Source organism: Palaemon carinicauda, chromosome 4, assembly GCF_036898095.1.
Source record: "Palaemon carinicauda isolate YSFRI2023 chromosome 4, ASM3689809v2, whole genome shotgun sequence".
Taxonomy (NCBI): Eukaryota; Metazoa; Arthropoda; class Malacostraca; order Decapoda; family Palaemonidae; genus Palaemon; species Palaemon carinicauda.
The window spans coordinates 185,009,207-185,035,246 of NC_090728.1; the positions used below are offsets into that span (position 1 = coordinate 185,009,207).

The window sequence follows — 26,040 nt, forward strand, 5'->3', positions numbered from 1 at the left end:
CAGGGATGTGTGATGTCGCCGTGGTTGGTTAATTTGTATGTTGATGGAGTGGTGAGAGAAGTGAATGCTCAAGTATTTGGACAAGGATTTAAACTGGTAGACGAGAATAATCATGAATGGGAGGTAAATTGGTTGTTTGCGGATGATACTGTACTGGTTGCAGACTCGGAAGAAAAGCTTGGCTAATTAGTGACAAAATTTGGAAGGGTATGTGATAGAAGGAAGTTGAGAGTTAATGTGAATAAGAGTAAGGTTATGAGATGTACGAGAAAGGAAGGTGGTGCGAGGTTGAATGTCATGTTGAATGGAGAATTACTTGAGGAGGTGGATCAGTTCAAGTACTTGGGGTCTGTTGTTGCAGCAAATGGTGGAGTGGAAGCAGATGTACGTTAGAGAGTGAAAGAAAGATGCTAAGTGTTAGGGGCAGTGAAGGGAGTTGTAAAGAATAGAGGGTTGGGCATGAATGTAAAGAGAGTTCTGTATGAGAAAGTGATCGTACCAACTGTGATGTATGGATCGGATTTGTGGGGAATGAAAGTGACGGAGAGACAGAAATTGAATGTATTTGAGATGAGGTGTCTGAGGGAGTATGGGTGGTGTATCTCGAGCAGATAGGGTTAGGAACAAAGTAGTGAGGGTGAGAACGGGTGTAAGAAATGAGTTAGCAGCTAGAGTGGATATGAATGTGTTGAGGTGGTTTGGCCAAGTTGAGGTGGTTTGGCCAAGTTGAGAGAATGGAAAATGGCTGTATGCTAAAGAAGGTGATGAATGCAAGAGTTGATGGGAGAAGTACAAATGGAAAGCCAAGGTTTGGGTGGATGGATGGAGTGAAGAAAGTTCTGGGTGATAAGAGGATAGATGTGAGAGAGGCAAGAGAGTGTGCTAGAAATAGGAATGAATGGCGAGCGATTGTGACGCAGTTTCGGTAGGCCATGCTGTTTCCTCCTGTCGCCTTGGATGACCGCGGAGGTAGCAGCAGTTGGGGATTCAGCGTTCTGAAGCTTCATCTGTGGTGGATAACGGGGGAGGTTGAGCTGTGGCACCCTAGCAGTACCAGTCGAACTTGGTTGAGTCCCTTGTCAGGCTGGGAGGAACGCAGAGAGGAAAGGTCCCCCTTTTTTAATTTGTTTGATGTCTGGTAGCCCCCAAAATTGGGTAAGTGCCTTGGTATATGTATGTATGTACTTCCCATCATCATTCAGAAGAGCTGTGTAAGACAGCATTTATAATTGTTTCCTTTAGGTAGTAGTTAATACTATGTATTGTATAGATCTGTAATACTGTGTTGTCATAGCAGTTTTCAAAAATATCAGTCATTATCATAGATATTTTTAAATTATTAAAATTAGCAACCCATGACAGCTGACTTTACAGCGACAGATTTCCTCATCCTCTTTCTCCTTATTGTAGCCTATACAGTATCTACAGTACTTTAGTTGTGTTTTCCAAAAGCTGGTGTATTAATCAGGGAGTTGAAATAAATCTCACTCTTTTCTGAATAGTAAATATTTAATGTTATTTAGGTGTTGAAAATATTAGATCTATCAACAAAGGTATTTGATTAAACAGTACATAGCTTTTGAGGTAGCACAAGATTTTAAAACATTATATCAGTGAAATTACTAGACTAATACAATCAAATGGCAGTAAAATAATATACGTTCAATATTAGTAATAAAACTTTACCAAGAGATTCTGATAAAAAAGAAAGCATTCTGGCCTGACATTTCCAATCTGAATATAGTTCTTTGCTATCTAGAAATCCTTTAGAACACCTTGAGAAGGGTTATGATTTTGGTCAAATGCCTGATGATGGATGATGATGATTATTATTATTATTATTATTAATTGCTAAGCAACAACCCTAGTTGGAAAAGCAGGATGCTATAAGACCAGGAGCCCCAACATGGAAAATAGCTCAGCGAGGAAAAGAAAAAAGGAAAGATAAAATATTTTAAGACTAGCAACATTAAAATAAATATTTCCTATATAAACTAAAAAAAAATTATAAAACCAGAAAGAGAGAAATTAGAATAGCGTGCCAGAGTGTACCCTCAAGCAAGAGAACTCCAACCCAAGACAGTGGAAGACTATGGTACAGAGGCTATGGCACTACCCAAGACTAGAGAACACTGGTTTAATTTTGGATTGCCCTAGAAGAGTTGCTTACCACGGCTAAAAAGTCTATTCTACCCTTACCAAGAGGAAAGTAGCCACTGAACAATCAGTGTAGTAGTTAACCCTTTGGGTGGAGAAAAATTTAGTAATCTCAGTGTTGTCAGGTGTATGAGGAGAATCTGTAAAGAATATGCCAGACTATTCGAGGTATGTGTAGGCAAAGGGAAAGCGAACCATAACCGGAAATAAAGATCCAATGTAGTACTGTCTGGCCAGTCAAAGGACCCCCATAACACTCTAGCGGTAATATCTCAACGGGTGGCTGGTGCCCTGGCCAACCTACTACTACTGATGCTGGTTTGTTTCAAGTACCCTTATACTTTGTGAAATCTAGAGGTGTGGTGCTGCTGTCACAAGCTTGTTGACTATCTTCTTGCCCAACTCTGGTGTTTCTCATTAATATTAATGAATGAAAGCATAGTACCCCAGCATATACTGTACGGGAAGGGTGAGAATGGCATAGAGATCAAATTAGTATTTCTGATTTTTATGTAGTGAGGTCGTGAAGTTAGAGTTGTGATTCATAAGCGGATGAACTAAAGGTGAATGATTAATTACATTACTGTTTTAAAATCTGTTACTCTCCTATTTTCTCTGGTTATATATATTATATATGTTATAGTAAATACTATATGTATTGCTGATCAAAAAGCAACATTGGTGGTTTCCTATCAGTTTTTATGTAAAGAGCATGGTTGTCCTTGATATTTATGTTGAAGATATGTGAAGTTCCTTTCTTTCCTTAATCTTTCGTAATGTTGCAGTAAAGACTTGCAATCTCTCTGAGCACTTAATATTACGCCATTTCCTCGCGATTTACGATAAAAAAAACTTAGAAGCTATTGTATTTGTATCACAAGAAATGGTGTAATTTCAATTGGTTTTGCCTTTTTTAAATTTTAAAAATTTTATCTTTTATGATTAATTGTTTAAAAAATCTAGGTGTTATTTTTTTTCTAACACAGAAAAACAGTAAAATATTACATAAATGGTTGTAGAGAGGGGCTTTCCGGTCAGTTCAAGTTAACTGACCGGAGTGGATTTTCTATTCTTGGAGAAGATTATTATCTTTGAAGAACCTTAGGGAATGGCCCTTGCCAATAAGAACTGTTGGCATTAATCCACAACAACAACAACATTATGTAACAATTGTGCATTGGGTTTTCAGAACGGCTGTGAAATTTTAATTATTAATAGAACCAATCACTGATTATCTTCATATGTCAGTATGGTTGCTAATAAAATTCGTAAAGATTCCCTCACCATCACAATGAGCAAGATATTAATACGATGTTCTTCAAATACAACCTTTCGGAAAGTTTTTCATACAAACTAGGCACAACGCATTAATATAAATGTGAATCATGCTGGCCAATCTAACACTAAATAAAAAATAGTCGACTAATCTAACATATTTCAACCGTGATGTTTGGTAATGTTCGTTTTACCATAGCTAGAATGGTAGATGGTATTTAACTATATTGTTAATTCCGTGTAATAACATACATTTATGCTGTTTTTATTTTCCTTGTTACAAACAAGCAAACAACTAGTTTCTCAAAATCAAAACTTGTATTTGTGAATTGAACGTCAAGTAACGGAACCGACATCTAGTGTAATTTTAGTTTATCTTTAGAGTAGTATACTAACAGGACTTCCATGAAGCAAATGGAAGTAAGCTGAGAAATATATAGAACGTGGAAAAAAGAAATTAAAGAAAAGTTACTCTATGACAATACATTTGCTTCAGTGATATTTTTTAGAGCAAGAACTAATACGTTAAAACTAACTATTGTAAATAGACTCAATGGTGGGAATGTAAACTGTAATTTTTGTGAAAATGAGGAGGAAGATTTGATAATTTTCTTTTTTTGCCATGAATATAGAAAAGAAAGGAATGAAGTAATTGAGCTACAACCATACGAGGAAGACCTAAAGAAAGTAGTAGGATTATTTCTATTTAGTGAAACAAATATAGAAAAGAAAATAGAAGTATTAAACCTGATGTGGAGGAAAAGACAAAACAGTACAAGAAGATAAAGTTTGGAGGCGCCGTTGCATAGGCTGCGACTGAACCTGAACCTGTAGCTGCAGCATACTAACGGAAGTGACCTCCATCATCCATGAAATAGTTCTTATCCAAACATATTTCCTGTATAGACAGTGAGATATTGCTTTGAAAGCAATTCTGATGTAGTGTCTACAATGAGTTCTTAGAAGGATTTTAAATTAACCAATTAGTGAGCATATCCTACACCTGGCGCAGTGACCTACGGTCTGCACACTTACGTAGAGCCTTTGCCTGGCAAAAACAAGCCGGTAAGCTGAGGTTAGTCCGTACTTCTTATATCATATCGATACTAACCTAATTGATTTATGAATAGGAATTAAAATATGACAAGAGTAATGCATGCGAGTAATGTAATTTATAGATTTCTGAGTAGCCTAATACTGAAAGTGAACACATTATTGAGTATCTTCAATTTGCCTTTTGGGTATCAAATAGCCTATGCCCGTAGAAGTTTGGGTAATTTTTCGTAATAAACCCACCCAGCGCTTTTTTCATGAAAAAATATGTTTTTCGTTTTCTTGTTGTTCTGATGTTATCAACTTCAGCAAATATATCGTTTTCCGAGTATCACCACCCAACAGTAATTTAGAGAACATCAGGTTGGGTACTGAAAAATATCGAACTGCGGAAGAGAATAACCGCAAAACACAAGAAAACAACAAGAAAAATAACGATAAAAATGTTTTTTCATGAATAAATATGAGGAACACCACTTAAGGAAAACTATCATTAGCCCATTTTCTTCAGTGTCCCGTTTTCTATTGAATGTTCAACTGATCTTTGCTCAGCCGTATGTTGCGCTACGCAGGAACCACGAATTACAGGAATCCCCTTGAAAATTACCGAAATCCCCTACAATATCACTGCAAACCCTTAGAAATCGATAGATAAAAATTTTTATTAATTTACATTATTTTTCGGTAAATTAATTAAATAAAATGTGTATTTTAAAGCATTTTTCTATATACCCTTTACACAATATATAAAAGGGTACAGAACCTAACAAACCCACCTAACCCAACCTAGTAGTTCTCAGGTCACAACCCCTAGGCGGGACCCTTCCCAGGTCACAACGCCAAGGTTCTACCTGCAAATATATAAAAAATATAAATGCTTAAAACAAAAATAAATTTACCGGGACACTGCCAACAATGACGATCAGGTTGCAAAGAACACGGTTTGTAATACTTTGGGCAAGGTATCTCTAAAGGAAGCACAGCGTGATTACGCAAAAATTTTAAAGTTTCTTCGTTATTTGTTAAAAATAGTTTAATAGCCTCGTGTGGGGTAAATTCACAGCCAGTACACAGAGTCGCCATCAATGAACTAATGAACGGTCAAGCGGGCAACCGGTCACCAGAGGTCAAGGAATACTTAGTAATTTGAAAATGAGCGGGCTTCACGGATATGCATGAATAACGTTTTTCATCAAGGACCAATGAAATGGTGAGATTATAATGTATCTAGATTCTGATAGGCTAATTCATATTACAGAGCCTGCAAAACGGGAGAAAAAAAAACATTTTTTTTTTCACGCGCACAGTAAGGTCATGGATAACCACGACTTTAGCGCAATCAGGCAAAAATTATCCCAGTGCGCAAAGGGGTGGAGCTTAATAAAATAGAAACGAACATACGAAGTAACAGGAGCTACTCTCCGTGTCACTGTGAAGATAAAAAAAGGACTTAGAAAAAATCTTTATTTACAGTAGTCAATTTAATTTTTTTCTCACGTATTTGCGAGGATAATGTAATTGACAAGAATTTTTTTTTTTTTCACGTGTTTCACCTGACAAAAATACATATAACAACAAAAGCGCTGAGTGGGTTTATTATGTACAATTACTGAAGTTTGGGTACTATCCAACCAATACTGCTTGCCAGTACAAAGGCGGTGGATTTTGCTCTGCCGTGCGCCTGCTTTGCTCGCGGAAAAAGAAAAACTTCAAGCTCCTATGTATTGGCAAGTGGTAATGGCTGGGTTGGATTCTAACAAAATATTACCGAAGTTATCTCGCAGTTATTGAAAAACCGTTCAGCCTCTAGAAAACTTTTTACATGATATAAGAATGCAAACTCGTCAATTTCATACCTAGCATTAGCATTATTTGATGATAAGTGCATGAGAATGACATGATTCTATATATGTTGGTCATGTGCATTACACGAGTAAACAAATTTATAGAATTGTTTGGCTCACTCATGCTAATTGTCAATTCATAACCTCATAACTGATCAATTTAATACTTAAAGATTTACTTGAGTGGTTTTATTATATCTGCAGACTGGATGAAAACTGTTGCTACAATCCTGGGACATCATATTTGAGTGCTCGAAAAACCAGCATTAAATTTGAAGTGCACAAGGGATTGAGTAACTTAACCATCTACAGCTATTCCAATGTCGACTTGAATGTCTATATTCATTTACACCAAGTCTTTAAAGTAATAAACTTAATTCCTAATACTAGCGTGATGACTCTTATAATACATCATTTTAGCTTATATAGGCGATTTTCTTGACACGGTTTGAGACATCCTTATTTGATAGGGTTGATACTTGGTACTGTACTTTAATTTCTAGCCAAATACATGAACCGTATATTTTTCCTACTCGCTATGTTGTGTTTTATGCATTTCTGACCACGATTATTGGGGTAAACCACCCGCTTGTCCGTTTTTAGACCCCCTTATATGAAGACAATTATGAGGGACCTTAGTGGGAAACTGGGGTTTTTCTGGTAGGGAAATGTCATAAACAAGTGATTTGTAGCAATAATAATGGTCAGAAAGGCAAGATAAGCACAAGATAACCAGTTGTAAAATTATATGGTTCATGTAAGTAGTTGAAAACGGGCCATACCTTGATTATTTAAAATTGTTCTTTCGAGTTGTATTGTAGCCATCAATTTCAGTTGGCATGGGCCTTTCCTCCTCTTCTTCTTTTTCTTCTTTGTCTGCATCTTTTCCCACTTCTATGTGGGGTCGATGTTTCTGACCAACGTTCTCCATCTACCTCTGTCCCACACTTCATCACCAGTTAATCCCTTTGATTGAAGGTCATCCTTGATACAGTCCATCCACCCTCGCCTTTCCCTTGTTTTTAAAATGGTACAGAACCTAACAAACCCACCTGACGTAACCTAGTAGTTCCCAGGTCACAACCCCTAGCCGGGTTGCAAGCCCCCCCGGAACCCACTTCCCAGGTCACAGCACCTAGCCGCAGGCAAGCTGCCTGGACCCACCTTCCCATATCACAAACCTTCCTAGGTCTCAACTGCTAGCCGGACACCTCCTTCCCTGGTCACAAACTAAAAGTAAATCGCAAATAAATCCTTACATTATGATGAAGTAAATCACAAATAAATCCTTTATTATGAAAAATTAAATCGCAAATAATTTTCCTTACAATTGCCACCGTCTTTTTATTTTTTTCAATCTTTAGTGAAGTTTTGGAGTAGAAAATGTGGTGGTCTTTCCTTAAAATTAAGTCGGAATCGGACCTGTGAGGCATTTTTTCGCTGTTATTTTCTAATTTCACATGAGTAAAAGTAGCTTTACACTGAACAGAGAGCATTTCTTTCATGATCAATTGCCGGCATAAATGAAATTACACTAAATTTTGAAAGAGATTTATGTACTTCCCTTACGTTTCCTCTTAGAGACGTCTTTACGTGATGGTGGTCAAGTTGAAAATGAAGGGGAAGGTGGGAAATAAATGGGTGATGTAAATAAACATCCGGGAACTTATGAAGAAGTACTTGTAAGCTGTTAATTGGTTTAAAAAAACACCTGACAGTACGTCATCGTAAATGCACAGACACTAAGCATGTGCAATAAGTCCCCTTGAGTCTCTCGGATGTAAACAATGGACTTAATGAAAAACATAATTCACATTTTGATTGACTGATATGTGAGTTATTATGCCTGTTATGATATATGTGATATAATCCTTTATTTATAATAAGGTTATGCCCTTTATTGCACCTCTTTTGTTTTCATTGTACTTATACCCGCTGTTGTGTTTCGAACGTTCATATTGTTGAGCGGACCGGCACCCCCACCTCCCAACGATAAACTGGAAGCCATGATTTCTGCCTGTTATTGAGTAAATCTTTACAAATGGCAACAAGTGAACCCGCCATGGATATGGGAAACCTCTCAAGTTTGATTAAAGTACTGGCTTAAATACATTCACCTTGCAAGACCTCTGGTAGGTGAAAATGTTTGTTTGCCGACGCCGGAATTAGGCTATCGTGGTTATGCCTAATCGGATCCTGGATTGATGCCGCATGATTCATCGCGACTAGGCTGGTGTTGGATTTAAGCCTGAGTGCCCTGTATGATATTGCTGCAGTTTTGGGCACGTTTCTTTAAGCCTATCATACGTTTTTTGCTATCCTAGCATAACGAATCGTCAGGTGTTTGTGTGCTAGGCTACATTAGCCTAGGCCTAAGTGTTTTTGAATAGTCTACTAGTAAGATTTCAGTATATGACCACAATGTCGTCGTCATCGAATCAGATTGGAATTGATTGTTTTAATCCATCAAAATTTTCCTTGGAATTATGGTTAAGCCTATTAGAGGCACATTTTGGTCATTTAAATGTTACTGAGGCTGATAAGAAAAAAAATCCCCTGCTTGTGTCATTGGGTACTGAGGTTTTTAGTGTTTTAGGCAATCTTTGTGCTCCTGATTTGCCCCACACAAAGTCTTATGATGACTTGGTTCAGTTTATTGGAAGGTCATTTTATTTTTGGGCTCAGGCCATGTCATCCTGATGGAAGTTCCTTTAAAGTAGCTTCCTTGGTTATATTTAACTACTGTGATATATTACAGAGAATTTTACTTAAGGTATCCAGAATTCTAACTCCTGGCGCCAATATCCCTGGCTTTCGCCTTTAGGGATATCGCATAATATCAGAGGACGTATTCTTGACACGCCACATAGCTATCTACACCCCGAATAGCGTTTTCGCTTCGAGAAGGGAAAGTGGCAAGAATCGGAGGAGAGCCGTTATTAAGGTGGAAGGTTATTTTATTATTAAGCCTTCTTATCACAGAAGTTTGATAGCCTTCCAGCAAAGACGAAAAAGGAAGGATGAAAGTGTAAAAGAATGGTATGCTGATATAAAGGCTCTAGCAAAGCATTGTAGTTTTGGCAACCAATTTGACAGTAGAATAAGAGATCAGTTATTTATGGCTGTGGATGCCGAAGTTTATTTTTCAAATTTAGTGGCTCTCGACATAGATCTCCAAGCAATGACCTCTCAGGCTATCTTGGAGAGAATTTTAAATAGGGAAAAAGCATTTGTAAGTGAGAAATAGGAGGTTCAGTCACAGGTTCAGGTTGTGAGAAGAAAGTATGTAGGTTTATCTTGTCAACATTGTGGTTTCTCTCATGACAGCTTTTATTGTAGATTTAAGCATTTATCATGTAATAATTGTCATAAAAAGGGTCATTTACAGAAGGTTTGTAAAGAAGCCAAAAGAGAGAGTGATTAAGGTACAGCTAAGGGTTCAAATAAACCGAGCAAGAAGGCTTTAAGCAGTAAACCCAAGTTTAATAGTAGGAAAACTAAAGATGGTGGATGGTCAAGACGTATCATTAAGTGATGATGATGATGAGGATGATAAATTGTTAACTGTCAAGAGATAAAATCTATGCTGTTCATGCTGAGCAATTTTATTTTTCGGTTAATAAGATGCAAGTTCCATTTGAGATTGATATTGGTGCTACTGTTTCAACTTTGAATAAAGATTGAGTTGAGAAGTTAAAATTGAAAGTTGAACAATGTAAGAAACCCTTACAGGCTTATGATGATTTTAGTATAAAGTTTTTGGGAAAAGGGATTACTCCTGTTGTGTATAATGGATATGAGGTATCGCAAGTCTTTTATGTTGTTGGTTCAAATACTGTAACACAAATTTATGTGGAAAAAATCTAATGAAACATGTTGGTATTTATTTGGCAGGATCAGATGAAAATACTAAGGTTAACAATGTTCATAATGTAAGTGTTGAACAAGTGTTTGAAGATTATAATGTCGATGTAGGCAAACCTATTTCTAGAATTGTAGCAAAAATTGATTTAAAGAATGATGCTATTCCAAAGTTTGTAAAAGCACGCTTTGTTCCATTTTACCATAAAGAAATGGTTGAAGTGGCCATTGATAAACTAGTAAGTGAAAATATTATAGAATCTTGTTTCTCATAGTGAATGGGCTGCACCTATTGTACCTGTGTTAAAAGAAAACGAGAAAGAAATTTGCATATGTGCAGATTTTAAGCATTTGAATAAGCAAATACAATGTGATAAATACCCTTTGCCTAAAATTGATGAACTGTTGTGCAGTGTTGGTAAAGGCAAATTTTTTTTCTAAAATTGATTTGAAGAATACATATTTGCAGATACCTGTTGAAGAACAAAGTCAAAGAGTTTTTAGTTATTGATACACACAAGGCGATATATAAATACAAGAGGTTGCCATTTGGCTTGTCCTCTTCTCCTGGGATTTTTCAAAGATTTATTTCACAGATCTTATGTAATATTGAAGGTGTTGCTGTATATATGGATGATATAGTTGTCAGTGGTGAATATACAGATGAGCATGATGAGAGACTCACGAAAGTTTTAAAGGTGTTGCAATCTTATGATGTACAGATAAAGTAAGAGTAAAACAGTTTTAAATATGGAATGTATTGAATATTTAGGTTACTGTATATCAAAAGAAGGAATAAAACCATCCCCAAAAAAGTTAAGAGCAATTTTGGATGCTCCATGTCCTACCTCAGTAGCAGAGGTCCACTCATTTTTAGGGATGATTACATTTTACTGTAGATTTATTAAGAATTTTTGGGCTTGGCCATGACGTCCTGATGGAAGGTTCCTTTAGGTAACTTTCTAAGGGATATTTGCTACAGTGATACTCCCAGAGAATTAACCATAGGTCTCCAGAATTCTAACTCCTGGTGCGAGTATCCTTAATATATCTTTAAGGATATCGCTTAAAATCAGGGGACATTTTTTGATACCACACAGCAATCTTCACCATGAATAGATTTAACTCTTTGAGAGGGAAGAGTGGCGAATGAATGAGGAGCCGTTATCAAGGTACCAGGTGGACTCCTTCCCCGTACTACTACGGCGCATCATTCCTTTCAACTGTAGCATTTAAGCTAAGTGCGCTCCCACGTTTCTCTCGGTGTTGTTATGGTTTATTGGATTATTATCATGCAATCTCCAGCATCTTCATCCTCTGGAAAGTTGAGTATTTGATCTTTCCTGTGTCTAATTTACAGCTCCCTTCTCACGGTTAAATTTGTATAATTTAAGTGTGTTAAGTGGAGCACAGCCAACCCCGGAGGTGGCCATTTTGAGACTGCTGTCGCACGTCATAAATACAAATTATTTAGTTAGTAGTGCGACGCTCCCTGTATTTAGCTATAAAAAAACTTTTAGCTAGTTAGGCAAATTATACTAGTGAAGATTGCATACATATATTTCCTCTTGCTATATGTAATGTTACTTTCGTATACGATGAGGGGGCTCTCATCGTATATGAAAGTATCACTCGTAGCCGCGGTCCCCACCCGAGTTAGGCTAGCCTAACCCGTTCTGTATACATTAGTAATGTAAATCCCATTGTTTAACTTCTTGTATCGTTCCTATTAATTCGGTTGGGGATATATATCCCCTAGAATTTACTGGTATAATTCGATACGTTTCTCTTTGAGAGAAAAGAGGATAAACCCTTCCTCCCCCCTGAGTGCTGCCATCCCAAGCGGCAACCCTATCTTTTGTCATCGCCACTAAGTAGTTAACTCCGGCTTGAATTAGATAGTTTTTACCGTCTATCTTCTTTGCCGCCAAGTATCCCGGCTTTGAAGTATGATGGTAACTCAGGGTGTATTGTCTTGCAGCTGACAATGTCACCGACAGGGTAATCGTGATTCCTCTGCCGCCCACGACGTTTTCGGCATGGGAAGCTATGCTTCCTTAGTTTACAACCGAAAGTAGACGGCATACCTGCCGCTGCCTTTCTGCCTTGTAGAATATAAGACATGTCTTATAGCCGACAATGTCGCCGACGGGAATTCTTATTCCTCTGCCGACCACGACGTCGGCGGCATAGGAAGCCATGCTTCCTTGGTTTGCAGCCGAAAGTAGGCGGCATACTTGCCGCCGCCTTTCTCCCCTGCAAACTATAAGACCCTTTTTCCTCCCCCCTCTGTCCTTCAGTGTCGGCTTAGCTGTCACAATGTTCTTTTGGCCGGTATTCTACAATCATCCCGGCTTGCCGGGTTGACTAAGTTGCCAGTCGGGACCCTACCAGCGACGGTTGGGTTGCCGCCTTGGCCAACTTCCCCTTATGTCCTTCCTTCACTGGAAGCGAATGCCCCGGGGGGAAAGACTGACCGGGCCCTGACGGCTGCCGGTGGGAAACCCATTATACTGTTGAGAATTCTTCAGTCCTCTCTTGGACTGCCATCCACAAACCTTGCAACCGGCAGTACAGTCGGCGGCAAAAGTTGTGGCTGGATGGAAGCTAGAATCAGGTGCATTCCTCCCTTTCCATTAGAACTCTCATTCTGGGAAGGAGACAGTAGGTGGCAGTAGCCCTCTTACACTTCCAATTATTGTGCTAAACCATAATAATGGGAAATCCTCCTTTCTATTCTTTCTCTCTCTCTATCAGTTAGTGCTGCCAGGCACTAACCTAACCCCGGTAGTATACCGGTAAAACTACAGTATACAACAATACAGTAGCCAGTATATCTGCAGTATTTAACAATACAGCAGTTAGAAAACTACAGTATACAATAATACAAGTATTTCTAACATATTATGTGTATCCTTTCACAGTCTATTGTTGGGACCATATAATATGTTGAGGTGAAGTATTCCCTCAACACCCTGATGAATCCTTTGATTATCGTGACACTTATAAATCACCGTTCAGTATTAATATTCTACAAGTGGAGGAGTTAGTGTAAATATTCACTGACTCCGGCTCTATGTACGGGAGTTATTCCACTGTATTTTTCCCTTATAGGGAAATTAAATATTAATATTGACGGAGGTCCCAGCAATTGCCTGGGAGAGGAAACACATATGTGTCTTTCCTATTTCCTTTCTAGCTTACTATCCTAAGCTATTAAATATAATAGTAAGTATTACTATTTCATAAGTATGCATTTATATCAATGATATAAATAACTCAATACTCATTTCACCTTTTCTTTCCTTACAGGAGGAGCCAATGGTGGTGTGCAGTCGTGTTCTGCAACCACAAGAGCAAGGACTTTTGTGGGCATACGATGTGCAGGGCTCATGCCCCCTGCTGCATCGTATCTGGATCCCTGAGGTACTGGGACCCAAAGGGTTGCTTCATCTGCTCGGCCTTGATGAGCGAAGGATTTGGAGAAGACATCCCTGACTCTACAGAGTCAAGGGATACAGTAAGAGAAACTCTTCGGAGGTGGGTAAGAGGGTTCCAGAAGAACTCTCCGGGCCCTTACCTACCTAATGAATCTTTGAGGTGCCGTCTGTTCCCTAAGGCCCAATCCAGTGTGGTTGTGCCCCAGGAACAGGTCATGCCTCCCTTCATCCAGCTGACAGCGGACGCAGACATTGATAAGGCACTGGAAGGCATGGACATCCACCAAGAGCAGATGTCGGAGGTGTCTACCGACACCGAAAAGGACCTTCTACAAGAGGACCTTGAAGAAGACGTGGTTCAGCCACCTACGGAGGAAGATGGATCCGTTTCGACGGTAACTGAGGACCCTCAGTTTTCCGTGACGGCATATCAACCTGTGCCGTCAACCTTTTCAGCCCCAACTCCCCAACCGGATCTGCAGATCAGCAGGAGCGAAGCGCTCCTAAAGTCCATCCAGCAGATGTTGGCAGTGTTCCGGAAGGAACAGCAGGAGATTAAGCAAGATCTCAAAGAGACGAAGAAAGAGGTAAGGGAAGGGAAACGCTCTGGCGCTTCCATAGGCTTTGCTAAGCCTCTTAGAGTATCTGACTTACCTCACTGCTCCGAAACCAACCCCTGGAGGTACACAGAGCACATGGCCATGATGAATGGGAAGCTCTATATCTCCGAGAAGTTGGGGGCTAAACCCCTTGAAGATCTCCAATTCTGGCCTAGCTTTTCAGCATACCCAGAGTGTTACGTGAGACTGCGGGATGAACCAGCATTCCGTGAGGAGACGGTATCGAAGGAAGTCATTATCTTCGAGCATGACAAGGCACAGGCTATCCTATCCAAGACCCTAAAGGGAGCCGGATATACCAACTCCAAAGTCTGAGCATTGAGCAAGAGGCATCCTACCTTCATTGCTCCTTCCTCCAGAGCTTTCCCCTTTTCGGTGAAAGCCCTTGACTGTGTCATGAGACCAGTCGATGAGGGCAAACCATGCCCAGTGCTAGAGGAATGTAAACCATTATCTCTAGCCATGCCTACCTGCGAGGAGAAGTGGAACGAAGTTCATCTAATCTTCTCCGTCTCTATTTTGGATCCAAAGATAGCAGGTCAGCAGTTCAATGAGAACCTTCCAAAGCTGCCGGAGCATCTTTTGAGAAGGGAACAGGAGACAAAAGAGAGACTAGCCACTTCTTTGTCTCATCAGAACTGCCTGGAAATGTGTGCAGGCCTTACCAATGCCCCAGACATGTATATGGGCTTAGCCAAGTCTCACATAGGTACCCTTGTGAAGGACTTGTATGCCTTCGTCAGGTCCAGGAGGGCCTGTAGAAAGCATGTGTTTGCCACAGCAACGGTCAAACATGAACCCAGGAAGCTGATCACTTCATGCATCTGGGGCAAGAACCTCTTCCCACAAGATGTGGTTCAGGAGGTTATCGCCAAAGCCGCCACGGAGAATAGGAACCTTCTCCAAAAGTGGGGCATGTCTTCCAAGAGGAAATCATCCTCAGATGGTGGTCCCCAACAGGAAGACAAAGAAAGCACGTAGACCTGCACAACTTCCGACCGTGACCATGGCCACAGTGCCTCAAATGGTAGCTCAGCCGCAAACCACCTTCCAGATGGTCCCTCAGCAGCTAGTAGCTCTATCACCTGTGTTTAACCCAGGTTTTGAGAGGCACACAACTTCCTTTCAACCTTACAAAGGTAGAGGCTCAAAAAGAGGTTCCTCAAGAAACCCCTCAAGGGGTAGAGGAGGACGCGGTCACGGAAATAAGTTCTCAGGAACCTCTCAGCAATGAGAGGCTCCAGGTAGGAGGGAGACTCTTCCACTTTCAGGATCGTTGGACTTTCGATCCCTGGGCCCACAGCCTAATCAAGAATGGACTCGGTTGGAAATGGAACAAAATTCCACCCCCTTTTCCACAATTCTTCCAACGCTCCACCCCCTTGTTGGAAGAATATACCTCAGAACTCTTGAACAAAAAGGTAATAAGAAAAGCGAGGTCCATCAAATTCCAGGGAAAGCTGTTTTGTGTTCCCAAGAAGGATTCGGACAAACTCAGAGTCATTCTAGACTTGTCTCCACTCAACAAGTTCATTGAGAACAAGAAGTTCCGGGTGCTTACCTTACAACCCCTAAGGACCCTTCTACCAAAAGGGGCGTACACAGTCTCAATAGACCTGGCAGATGCTTACTGGCACCTACCAGTCAGCCGCCCCTTCTCATCCTACCTAAGATTCAGGTTACAGAAGACAAAGTATGTCTTCACAGCCATGCCCTTTGGGCTAAACATAGCCCCAAGGATATTCACAAAACTTGCGGATACAATCGTCCAACAACTACGCTTAGAAGGAATTCAGGTAGTAGCATACCTGGACGATTGGCTGGTGTGGGCAGCATCCAAGACGACTTGTCTACAAACAACCGGAAAGGTGATCTAATGCCTGAAGCACCTAGGCTTCAAGATCAATTGCAAGAAGTCTCGCCTTTCTCCAGCTCAGAAGTTTCAATGGTTAGGAATCCATTGGAACTTACAGTCACACCGTCTCTCCATTCCACCGAAGAAGAGGAGAGAGACACCAGGATCTGTCAAGAGACTATTGAAACACAAGAGGATTTCAAGATGCCAACAGGAAAGAGTATTGGGTTCTCTCTAGTTCGCAGCAGTGACAGACCCAGTGCTAAAAGCTATTTTTGGGTGAGAATGCCATGTCGTCCTGTTGGAAGGGTTCCTTGAGGTAGCCTTCTAAGGGATATTTGCTACAGTGATATTCCCAGAGAATTAAACCGAAGGTCTCCAGGATTCTAATTCCTGGTGCGAGTATCCAGTGAAGGATATCCCATAATATCAGGGGACGTACGTATACTAGATACAACACATAGCAATCTTCACCCCGAATAGATTTAACTCTTTGATGAAAGGGGGAAGAGTGGCGAAAGAAGGGGGTTGCCGATCTAGGTATCCGGTGGACCTCCTTCCCCAATACTACTATGACACCATTCCTTTTCTTGTCATTAAGCAGAAATGGCTGCAGATAAAGTAATTTTGGGAGGGATCAGGAAAGGGAGAGTCCATCAGGACGACCTGGCGCTCTCACTCAAAAATAGATTTTTCCCTTTGCTCAAAATCCGTTTTTTGGGCTCAGGCCATGTCGTCCTGATGGAGGCATACTAGAGAATTAACTTGAAATTACTGTAGCTGTGGGATTGTGTATGTGCCTTCCATCTTGAATGGATTGCCTTATCTGGTCTGCTAGACCTGTATGTAGAATTCCAGTTAACTGTCATTTCCACTAAACCTGGAACTGGTTTAGTTCTTCATGCCCCCTGCAGGGAAAGTGTCGACATCAACAATAAGGATTCAAGGCTTGAATTTCCATAGAAACGGAAGGTAAAAGAGATTACCTTTCACATACCTTGGAAATCTGTATCCTGATTTCAAGTTGGGCCCTTCTAGGGTTTAATTAAAACTCTAGCATGTTTTATTTGTCTGCAACTGAGATAGCAGCAATAAGACACAAATACGTTTAGTTTTACCTTGCAACTAGATTATCAAATGTAGTTACAATAGGGTATAAATCTGATCCAGCATTGAAAACACATCAGGGTCCATATTTTCTCTTGTAGAAAAAATATGTGATTTCATTATTGTAATACAGTAATGCCACTCATTAGAGATGTGAAACCAAATCTGACTGACTTATACAGATTTTGGGAATGCATAAACACAGTGATGCAAACGTTCACTCGGCACTGGTGTTATTGGTCAGATATGCACCTATATGGAACAGTGTGTTAATCATCGTTGTGATTTACACGAGGGTAAGTGTACCCATGCACCCGATGCACTGGAAAGTCCCAGAGCAGTTCACTGTTTATCGCAGCGCTAGATGACGGGTTTTGTAAGACAACCCGCCGCTACCATAAAATGTTTTATTTCATGTACTTGCTTCGCAAAGTGTTTGTAAAAGACCCTGGATGATCTCCACCCAGTGTATGAGCGGAGTCTTGCAAAGTCCATATGTTGAAAGAAGTTCAACGAAGAAGCAACTTTCCTTGGATCGTGACCTGGGGGTGTACAGTACTGTCAGGATCCGCTCTGCGAATAAAGTAGGTGAGCTTTGCTCTCAGTTGTCTTAGGGATAAGTTTGATTCTGAGGTTTTGCCTCTGAAGAGCTGTCCTCCTTTGAAGTCTGAAGTTCTTCAAAGACAGACCTTAAGACACACTACTGGGCACAGAGTGGTATCTTCCTTCAGTGGGCACCTCTTGGTGGGTAGCTCATTCTTGGCAAGAAAGGCAGGATCAGGAAAGAGGTTCAGTTCTCCTGTGTCTAGCTCCTGAGGCTATGACAAGCAGAAAAATTACTTTCTGCGTTAGATCCTTTAGAGTACAATTCTCATTGTTTAGGTTCAAAGCATAGTGCAAGACTTTGTCCAAAGACCACGTGATGGGCTTTCGTGGGGTTGCTGGCTTGAGTCTAGTGCATGCTTTTGGGATCTTATTAAAGATATCACTAGAGAGATCCATTCCAAAAGCGTACAGAAGGGGTCTAGCCAGGGCCGACTTACACGAGGTAATCGTAGTAGAAGCCAGGCTTTGTTCGTGTAGGAATATGAAGAAAGCTAGACAGAAATCTATCAATATTTCTGTCGGTTCCTTTGATTTCACGAAGGACACCCATTTCTTCCATGGCGATTCATATTGTCTCGTAGTCGAACCTGACTTATACTCTTCGATGAAGTCAACTTTATCCTTCGAGATTCTAAACCTTTTGTTCGCCGCTAGGGCTAGAAAATTGAGATGTAGGTTGTTGGTTCTCGAGGATGAAGCGTAGACAGTCGACTTCTGGACCAGTTGGGATAATGCTGGGTCCAGCAGAGGGAACAGCTTCAGTTTCAGTTCTAGAACTAGAGGGAACCAATTACTTTTGGGCCACTTGGGGGCCACCACTGCTGCTGGCCTTCTGAAGGATCTTAGCTTGTCGAGGACTCTTAGCAGGGAGGATGGTTGGTGGAAACAGGTAAATGTGATTCCACCTGTTCCGGTCGAGGGACATGGTGTCCATCGCCTCTACTTGAGGGTCCATGTAAGGGGCTACATAAAGAGGTAGTTTCTTGTCGCTCGTTGCGAAGAGGTCTGTCTGTAGTTCCGAGACTTTTTCCGGGGTGAAGGAGAATGGGTCTGTGTCTAGGGACCATTCTGTCTCTATGGGCTTTCACCTGTATAGAGCGTCCGCCGTCACATTGCGTAACCCTTGTAGGTGAACTGCTGGTAGGTGCCATCCCTTCTTCCTTGTCAGGTGGAAGGTGACTAATATCACATGGTTGATGTGAGATGGTCTCGAGCCTTGTCGATTTAGAAATTTTACTATCACTTCGTTGTTCAGGGCCAATCTGATGTGGATTGTTCTTCAACGTCAGGAAAACTGCCAGAGCTTCTAAATTGTTGATATGAAAAGTTTTGAACTGGTGCGACCAATTCCCTTGCACTTTTCTCTTGTGAGAATGGCCTCCCTAGCCTTTCGAGGAGGAGTCCGTATGTACTTCCACAGATGGTTGTGGTGGTTACAGGGGAAATGTTTGTGCTAGGCTCTTGGCTGTTGACCAGGGCCTTAACTGCATGCGCAACAGGGTCGGGGTCAACCTTGGTTGATCTCTTCGAGCGTTTGATGCGTATCTTCTCCAGACTCCTGACGCATCTTTTAGACGTGCTTTTAGCACCGGGTCTGTCACTGCCGCAAACTGGAGAGAGTCCAATACTCTTTCCTGTTTACATCTTGAAATCCTCTTGTGATGGATTAGTCTCTTGACAGATACCACTATGTCTCTCCTCTTCTTGGATGGAATGGAGAGGTGGTGTGACTTTAAGTCCCATTGGATTCCTAGCCATTGGAACTTCTGAGCTGGAGGAAGGCGAGACTTCTTGCGATTGATGTTGAAGCCCAGGTGTTCCAGGAACTGGATCACTTAGTTGGCTGCCTGCAGACAAGTAGTCTTGGATATGCTGCCCATATCAGTCAATCGTCTAGATATGCTAGTACTTGAACTCCTTCGGAGTGTAGCTGCTAGACGATTGTGTCTGCCGGCTTTGTGAATATCCTCGGGGCTGTATTCAGTACGAAGGGCATTGCTCTGAAGACACACTACTTCTGTAGCATGAATCCTAGGTAGGAGGAGAAAGGGCGACTCAATAGAAGATGCCAGTGAGCATCTGTTGGGTCTATCGAGACTGTGTTTGCTCCTTTTGGTAGAAGGGTCCTTATGTGTTGCCAAGTAAGCATCCGGAACTTGTTGTTCACGATGAACTCGTTGAGTGGAGACAAGTCTAGAATGACTCTGAGTTTGTCTGAGTCTTTCTTGGGAACACAAAACAGCCTTCCCTGGAATTTGATGGACTTCGCTTTCCTTATTACCTTCTTGTTCAAGAGTTCTGAGGTATAATCTTCTAACGAGGGGGTGGAGTGTTGGAAGAATTTTGGAAAACGGGGTGGAGTTTTGTTCCATTTCCAACCGAGTCCATTCGTTAATAGGCTGTGGGCACAGGGATTGAAGGTCCAGCGATCCCGAAAGTGATACGCTTTGCCTCCTACCTGGAACCCCTCTTGGGATGGGGGTTCCTGTGGATTTGTTTTTGTGACCACTTCCTACTCGGCCCCGGGAGGAGTCGCCTCCGGGCAAACTTCTCTTGGGGCCATTTCCTTTCTGCCTCTCAAAGTTGGGGTTAAACATTGGCGACTGGGCTACCAGCTGTTGAGGGACCATCTGGAGAGTGGTCTGACGCAATGTGGTCATAGTCAAGGCAGAAAGTTGTGCAGGTCTGCATTTTCTCCTTGCCTTTTTATTCTTAGGCTGGGGACCTCCATCCAAGGAAAATTTCCTCTTTGAGCTCATGCCCCACTTTTGGAGAAGGTTCTAGTTCTCCGTGGTTGCTCTGGCTATGATCTTTTGGACCAGTTCCTGTGGGGAAAGGTTTTTACCCCAGATGTTCGAGGTAATCAGTTTCCTTGGTTCGTGTCTTATGGTCGCTAAGGCCAAAATGAACTCTCTGCAGGATCTCCTCGCTCTGAGGAAAGCATATGTCTTTCACAAGGGTACCCATGTGGGACTTAGCCAGGAAAATGAAAATTTCTGGGGCGTTCTGTAGACCTGCACTCATTTCCAGGAAGTTCTGATGAGAAAGGGAGGCCGCAAATCTCTCCTTCGTCTCCTGTTCCCTCCTCAGAAGATGGTCTGGCAACTTCGGAAGGTTCTCATTGAACTGCTGGCCTGCTATCTCTGGATCCAACTTAGAGATGGAGAAGGTTAGGTGAACATCCTTCCACTTCTCCTCGCAGGCAGGCAGTGCTAGAGAGAATGGTTTGCATTCCTCTAGGGTTGGGCAGGGTTTGCCCTTGTCGACTGCCTTGACGGCAAAGTCTAGTGCTTTCTCCGAAAAGGGAAAAGAGATGGAGGAAGGAGCAAGAAAGGTGGGATGTCTCTTGCTCAGTGCTGAGACTTTGGAGTTGTTTTACCTGGCTCCTTTCAAGGTTTTCAGGAGGATGGCTTGCGCCTTGTCATGCTCGAAGACAATAACCTCTTTGGGTACCGTTTCCTCACGGGTTGCATGTTCATCCCGCAGTCTCATGTAACATTCTGGGTAAGCTGAAAAGTTTGGCCAGAACTGAAGATCTTCAATCAGTTTGGTGCCCAACTTCTCCGAGAACAGTACCTGGCAAGTCACTCTTTGGTGGTGATGAGTGACAACACCACAATAGTGGCCTACATCAACAAACAAGGAGGTACTTTTTTGCAGGAACTATCCCATCTAGCAGTAGAGATACTGAGGTGGGCCGAAATCCACTCGATACCACTATCGGCACGCTTCATTCCGGGCAAAAGGAATGTGCTCGCCGACAACCTGAGCAGAGCATCTCAAGTAGTGAGTACCGAGTGGTCTTTGGATCATCTAGTAGCCAACAAAGTCCTGACTTTGTGGGGTTCTCCGACTGTGGACCTCTTCGCAACGCCCCTGAACTTCAGGCTCCCGCTGTACTGTTCCCCTGTCCCAGACCCCAAGGGTCTCTGGTAAGATGCTTTCCTACAACGGTGGGACAACATCCACGTTTATGCCTTTCCCCCCGTTCTGTCTGATGAGGAGGGTACTCAACAAGACCAGAACATCGGTCAATCTTTCAATGACCCTCATAGCTCCGCTATGGCATCACGACACAATCTACTCAAACAACCACATGCCAACATCTTCCACAAAGCCGTAGGTTCACTACGGCTTCACGCCTGGAGACTATCCAGCATCTCCTCTCTGAGAGAGGATTTTCGCAACAAGTTGCGATTAGGATGTCTGGACACCTGCGAAAGTCTTCAGCAGCAGTCTACCAGGCAAAGTGGAAAGTCTTGTGTGGTTGGTGTCATGGAAGGGGTATCTCTCCACCCGATGCTACTATTCCAACAAAAGCGGAGTTCCTCGTGTATTTACGTGAAGAAATGTGCCTTTCAGTCTCGGCAGTGAAAGGCTATCGCTCAGCCTTAAGTCTCGCCTTCAGGCTGAAAGGAATGGACATTTCCTCATCGCTAGAACTTTCTCTACTCATACGTAGTTATGAACTTACCTGCCCTCAGTCGGAAGCGAGACCTCCCCCATGGAACGTGGTTCGGCTTCTCAGGTCTCTCAAGAGACCTCCCTATGAACCATTACGCCAGGCATCAGATCGCCACCTAACCTGGAAGACTGTATTCCTGCTAGCTTTGGCCTTGGCCAAGCGAGTCAGCGAACTTCATGGGCTCTCGTATGTCATTGCCCATTCAAGGGGATGGGGGGTGGTAACGTTCAGCTTCGTCCCTGAGTTTATTGCTAAGACTCGGAATCCAGGAGTAGCAGATCCTCGATTCGACTCCTTCCGGATTTCTAGTCTCCGTACTGTAACAGATGACCCAGACCATCTCTTACTATGCCCAGTAAGGAGCTTGAGGATGTACCTCAAAAGAACAGCCGCAGCCTGTCCTCGTTTGCCTGCACTATTCGTCAGCACAGGAACGACTAAGAGGAGGGTCACTAAGAACACCATTTATGCATGGATTCGCAGGGTCATTGACCTGGCACTGAATCCAGACCCTCCTCCGTCACGTCGCCCCAGAGCACATGATGTCAGGGGCATAGCTACATCCCTGGCCTTCAAAAGAAATTTTTCAGTGACGCAGGTTCTTCAAGCTGAGGTGTGGAAATGTCAAACAATGTTCACATCCCACTACCTGCAAGACGTGACCCACACGATACATTCTCTATCGGTCCTGTGGTGGCTGCACAACAGCTGATTTAAAACCTCAAGCTCCTATTGGACAAGTAGCAGAAGGTTGAAGGCATTGTTACCCGGTTTTAGTCTGCATGAATGAAAAGGTTTGACTGTCCCTTATTCTTTTCTTCATCATCCCCTCTCTTGGGGAAAGCAGCATCCTGGGTTCTCTGCATAGCTGACCTCAAACCACTGCAGGTAAACCATGCTCCCTTGTGTTCCTAGCATTAAGATTAATACTGTTACGTCCCCATACCCTGACGAGGTGGTATTGGGAAAGTCCTAGTCTACAAGTTTCCATCTAAAGAACTTGAGAACAACTTTCTAGGATGAGTCACACTTCTTCATACCTTCACACACAGCTTGCGAAGGCCGCAGACCTTGCGTAGCAAAGTTCTAGCAAGGTGCAGGGACTCCTTATTTCTTGGGTGCTTACACACTCAAATAACGAGTCCCCGGGCAAAGCCAAAAGCCAGACTGGCTGGGACGTCCACCCTTCCTAATGGGTGAGTCACCCCTATTAAATACGTAGTGTGGTTTGTATTCCAGTTACGGAACAAATGACAAATTTGTAGATAATTTGTATTTTTCCTAAGTATACAAACCTTAGCTATTTAACCAAACTTGCCCGCCAGCCCAATCCACCTTGAAGTCCTACCTCAAAGCAAAGTGAACTCAAGCACAGGTGTGTGTGAGAGGGTGTGGTGGGGTGGGGTGTTAACAAGCTACCCTCCCCTACCCCCGCTAACTAGCGGTGTGGGTAATAAACCCTCGTTAAAAATTAATGGCTCATCATTTCAGCTACGCCGAAAGTAATACCCCTATTAAATAGCTAAGGTTTGTATAGTTAGGAAAAATACAAATTATCTACGAATTTTTCACGTTTGAGAGCATTTTCCAGAAGTAAGAACATATGAGGGACTGATTTCTTAACTTGAAGGTGTTTTCTGCCAAGGCAAGGTAGTTGTAACGGGGAGCATCTTGGATGAAGGTTCAAACTTGCTCAAGGGTTGTCATTTGTATGAGACTTGGAAGGTTTGTATTTCCTCTTGAATCCCCAGAAAATGTCAGGCATGTTTAGCACAACCACAGCAGGCAATCCGGAAAGTGTTTAAAATATGGGGATAAGGTTAAAAAATATGGTGTTAAGTGCCTCAGGAGGTACGACCTGCGACTGGGCGCAACGTGCTCCCTCCAGTGGCGGATTCCTATCCCGCCTGTAGACCAGGAGAGCCTTCTAGGCCCTCGCTGACGGAGGAACACCTGCCTCGGAGTAGGGAGCTGAAGGATTTATTTGCCATCCCTAAATCATCGTCCAGGCTTCCCTCTTCGCTGGCTCCTAGGCAGCTGGAAGCAAGCACATCCTCAGCAGTTTCCCTGCCTCCGGTCTATCCCATTGACCACGACCTACTACGGCCTCTTATGGGTGAGAGTTTGGATGTGGAAGGGCAAAGCCATCCCGAGGACGACGCTTTGCCAGCTATCGCTGGCCCCAAGCTAACGGGGGATGATAGGAAGGAGTCTGAGCATGCCTTGTGGCAGGTTTCATCCTGCATCTAATCCCTCAATGGGCTACCAGATCCATCAGTAGCCTCTCTAGATGGAAAGGAAACTGTCCTTGACTAGTTTTGCGGTACTCGGAAATCTCTGAGGGCCAGTGCAGCTCTGCCCTGGTCTAAAAGGTTGAGGAGTGCCAAACAGAAGGCAGTGACCCAGGCAACTGGGTCCACCTCCTCGCTCCACTCCAACTCATCCTCCATGCTCCTCCCTCATACGTATGTGTTTCAAAGGAGGTACTAAGAGATTCTTGGGGAGTCTCTCCCAACTCTGCCTCTCGACCACTCTATAGAGGCACTCTCTAGGGCTACGCCTTTCAAGAAGCTTATGGGACTCCCAGTCTCATTTTCGGCCTCCGAGATCCTCAACCAGGAGAAGGGGGTGAAGTACGCTATGCAGACGACTTCGTGGCTCGACTTCTTATTGGGGTCCTTAGGACAACTGATTCGATCAAAGGATCTGTCTCAGGAGTCCTCCAGGAAGTCTTTGCAGACTTTCCTATTGTCTGGCACTTGGGCCATAGAGTTTTTCTCCCATCAGGCGGTGACCCTTTGGGCTAACACCATCCTGAAGAGGAGAGATACCGTCATAGGTAAATTCCAAAAACATCTCCCTCTTGCTGAAGTAGTGATACTAAGGAATGCATCTTTCGAAGGTAATTCCCTGTTCAACCCTGAGGATTTCGAGCTGGTGGCAGATAGGTGGAGGAAGTCCAGCCAGTTTTCCCTTACCCATAAGGTCTTGACAGCCAGACCTTACCACTCTCAGCCACAACGGAGACCACAGCCAAAACCGCAACCAAAAAGGGCCAGAGACCTGAAACAACAGGGTCAAAGGTGGTCCAAGCAAGCCTTTCGTGGAGGAAAGGGAAAGAAGGGATTCAGCTGAGGCCGTTCCCACCAGGACAGGCAGTCCTCCCATTTGTCCACGTGTGGGGGGATGCTTGCAAATCTGCTGGCAGAGGTGGCTTCACCACGGGGCCGAGCCCTGGGTGGTTGAGGTGATTTGTTCAAGGTATCGCGACCCGTTCATTCTCTCTCTCCCTCCACTGACTCGAGTGCCAATTCCATCAAACTCCTATGTGAAGGGATCCGCACAGAAGAGTGCCCTCAGACCTTGTTGGAGAAGGGGGCTCTCCAAGAGGTCCTCGACGGGTCCCCAGGCTTTTACAGTCGACTCTTTCTTGTGAGAAATGTGTCTGGAAGCTGGAGACCAGTCATCGACCTCTCAGCTCTGAACAGGTTCGTCGAACAGACCCCGTTCGGAATGGAGACGGCTGATACTGTCAGATAAGCGATAAGACTGCAGAACTTCATTGATACTCTAGATCTGAAGGACGCATACTTCTAGATCCCAATCCATCCGTCTTCCAGGAAGTATCTAAGATTCATACTCAACCACAATCATTACCAGTTCAGGGTACTGTACTGTGTTTCGGTCTTTCCACAGCACCCTAGGTCTTCACGAGAGTGTTCGCCCTAGTATGAGGCTCACAGAGTCAGCATCTGTC

At 42.8% G+C, this 26,040-nt stretch overlaps 1 long non-coding RNA gene across 1 annotated transcript in view; it reads left to right on the top strand.

Moving 5' to 3' along the window:
• The first annotated feature begins 4,361 nt into the window (after window positions 1–4,361).
• The window catches only part of LOC137640266 (uncharacterized), a 51,618-nt gene continuing 29,939 nt past the window's right edge, over window positions 4,362–26,040 (top strand). The window contains exon 1 of the long non-coding RNA XR_011044321.1: window positions 4,362–4,497. This is a non-coding gene — a long non-coding RNA (uncharacterized lncRNA). The remainder of the gene's footprint in view (window positions 4,498–26,040) is intronic.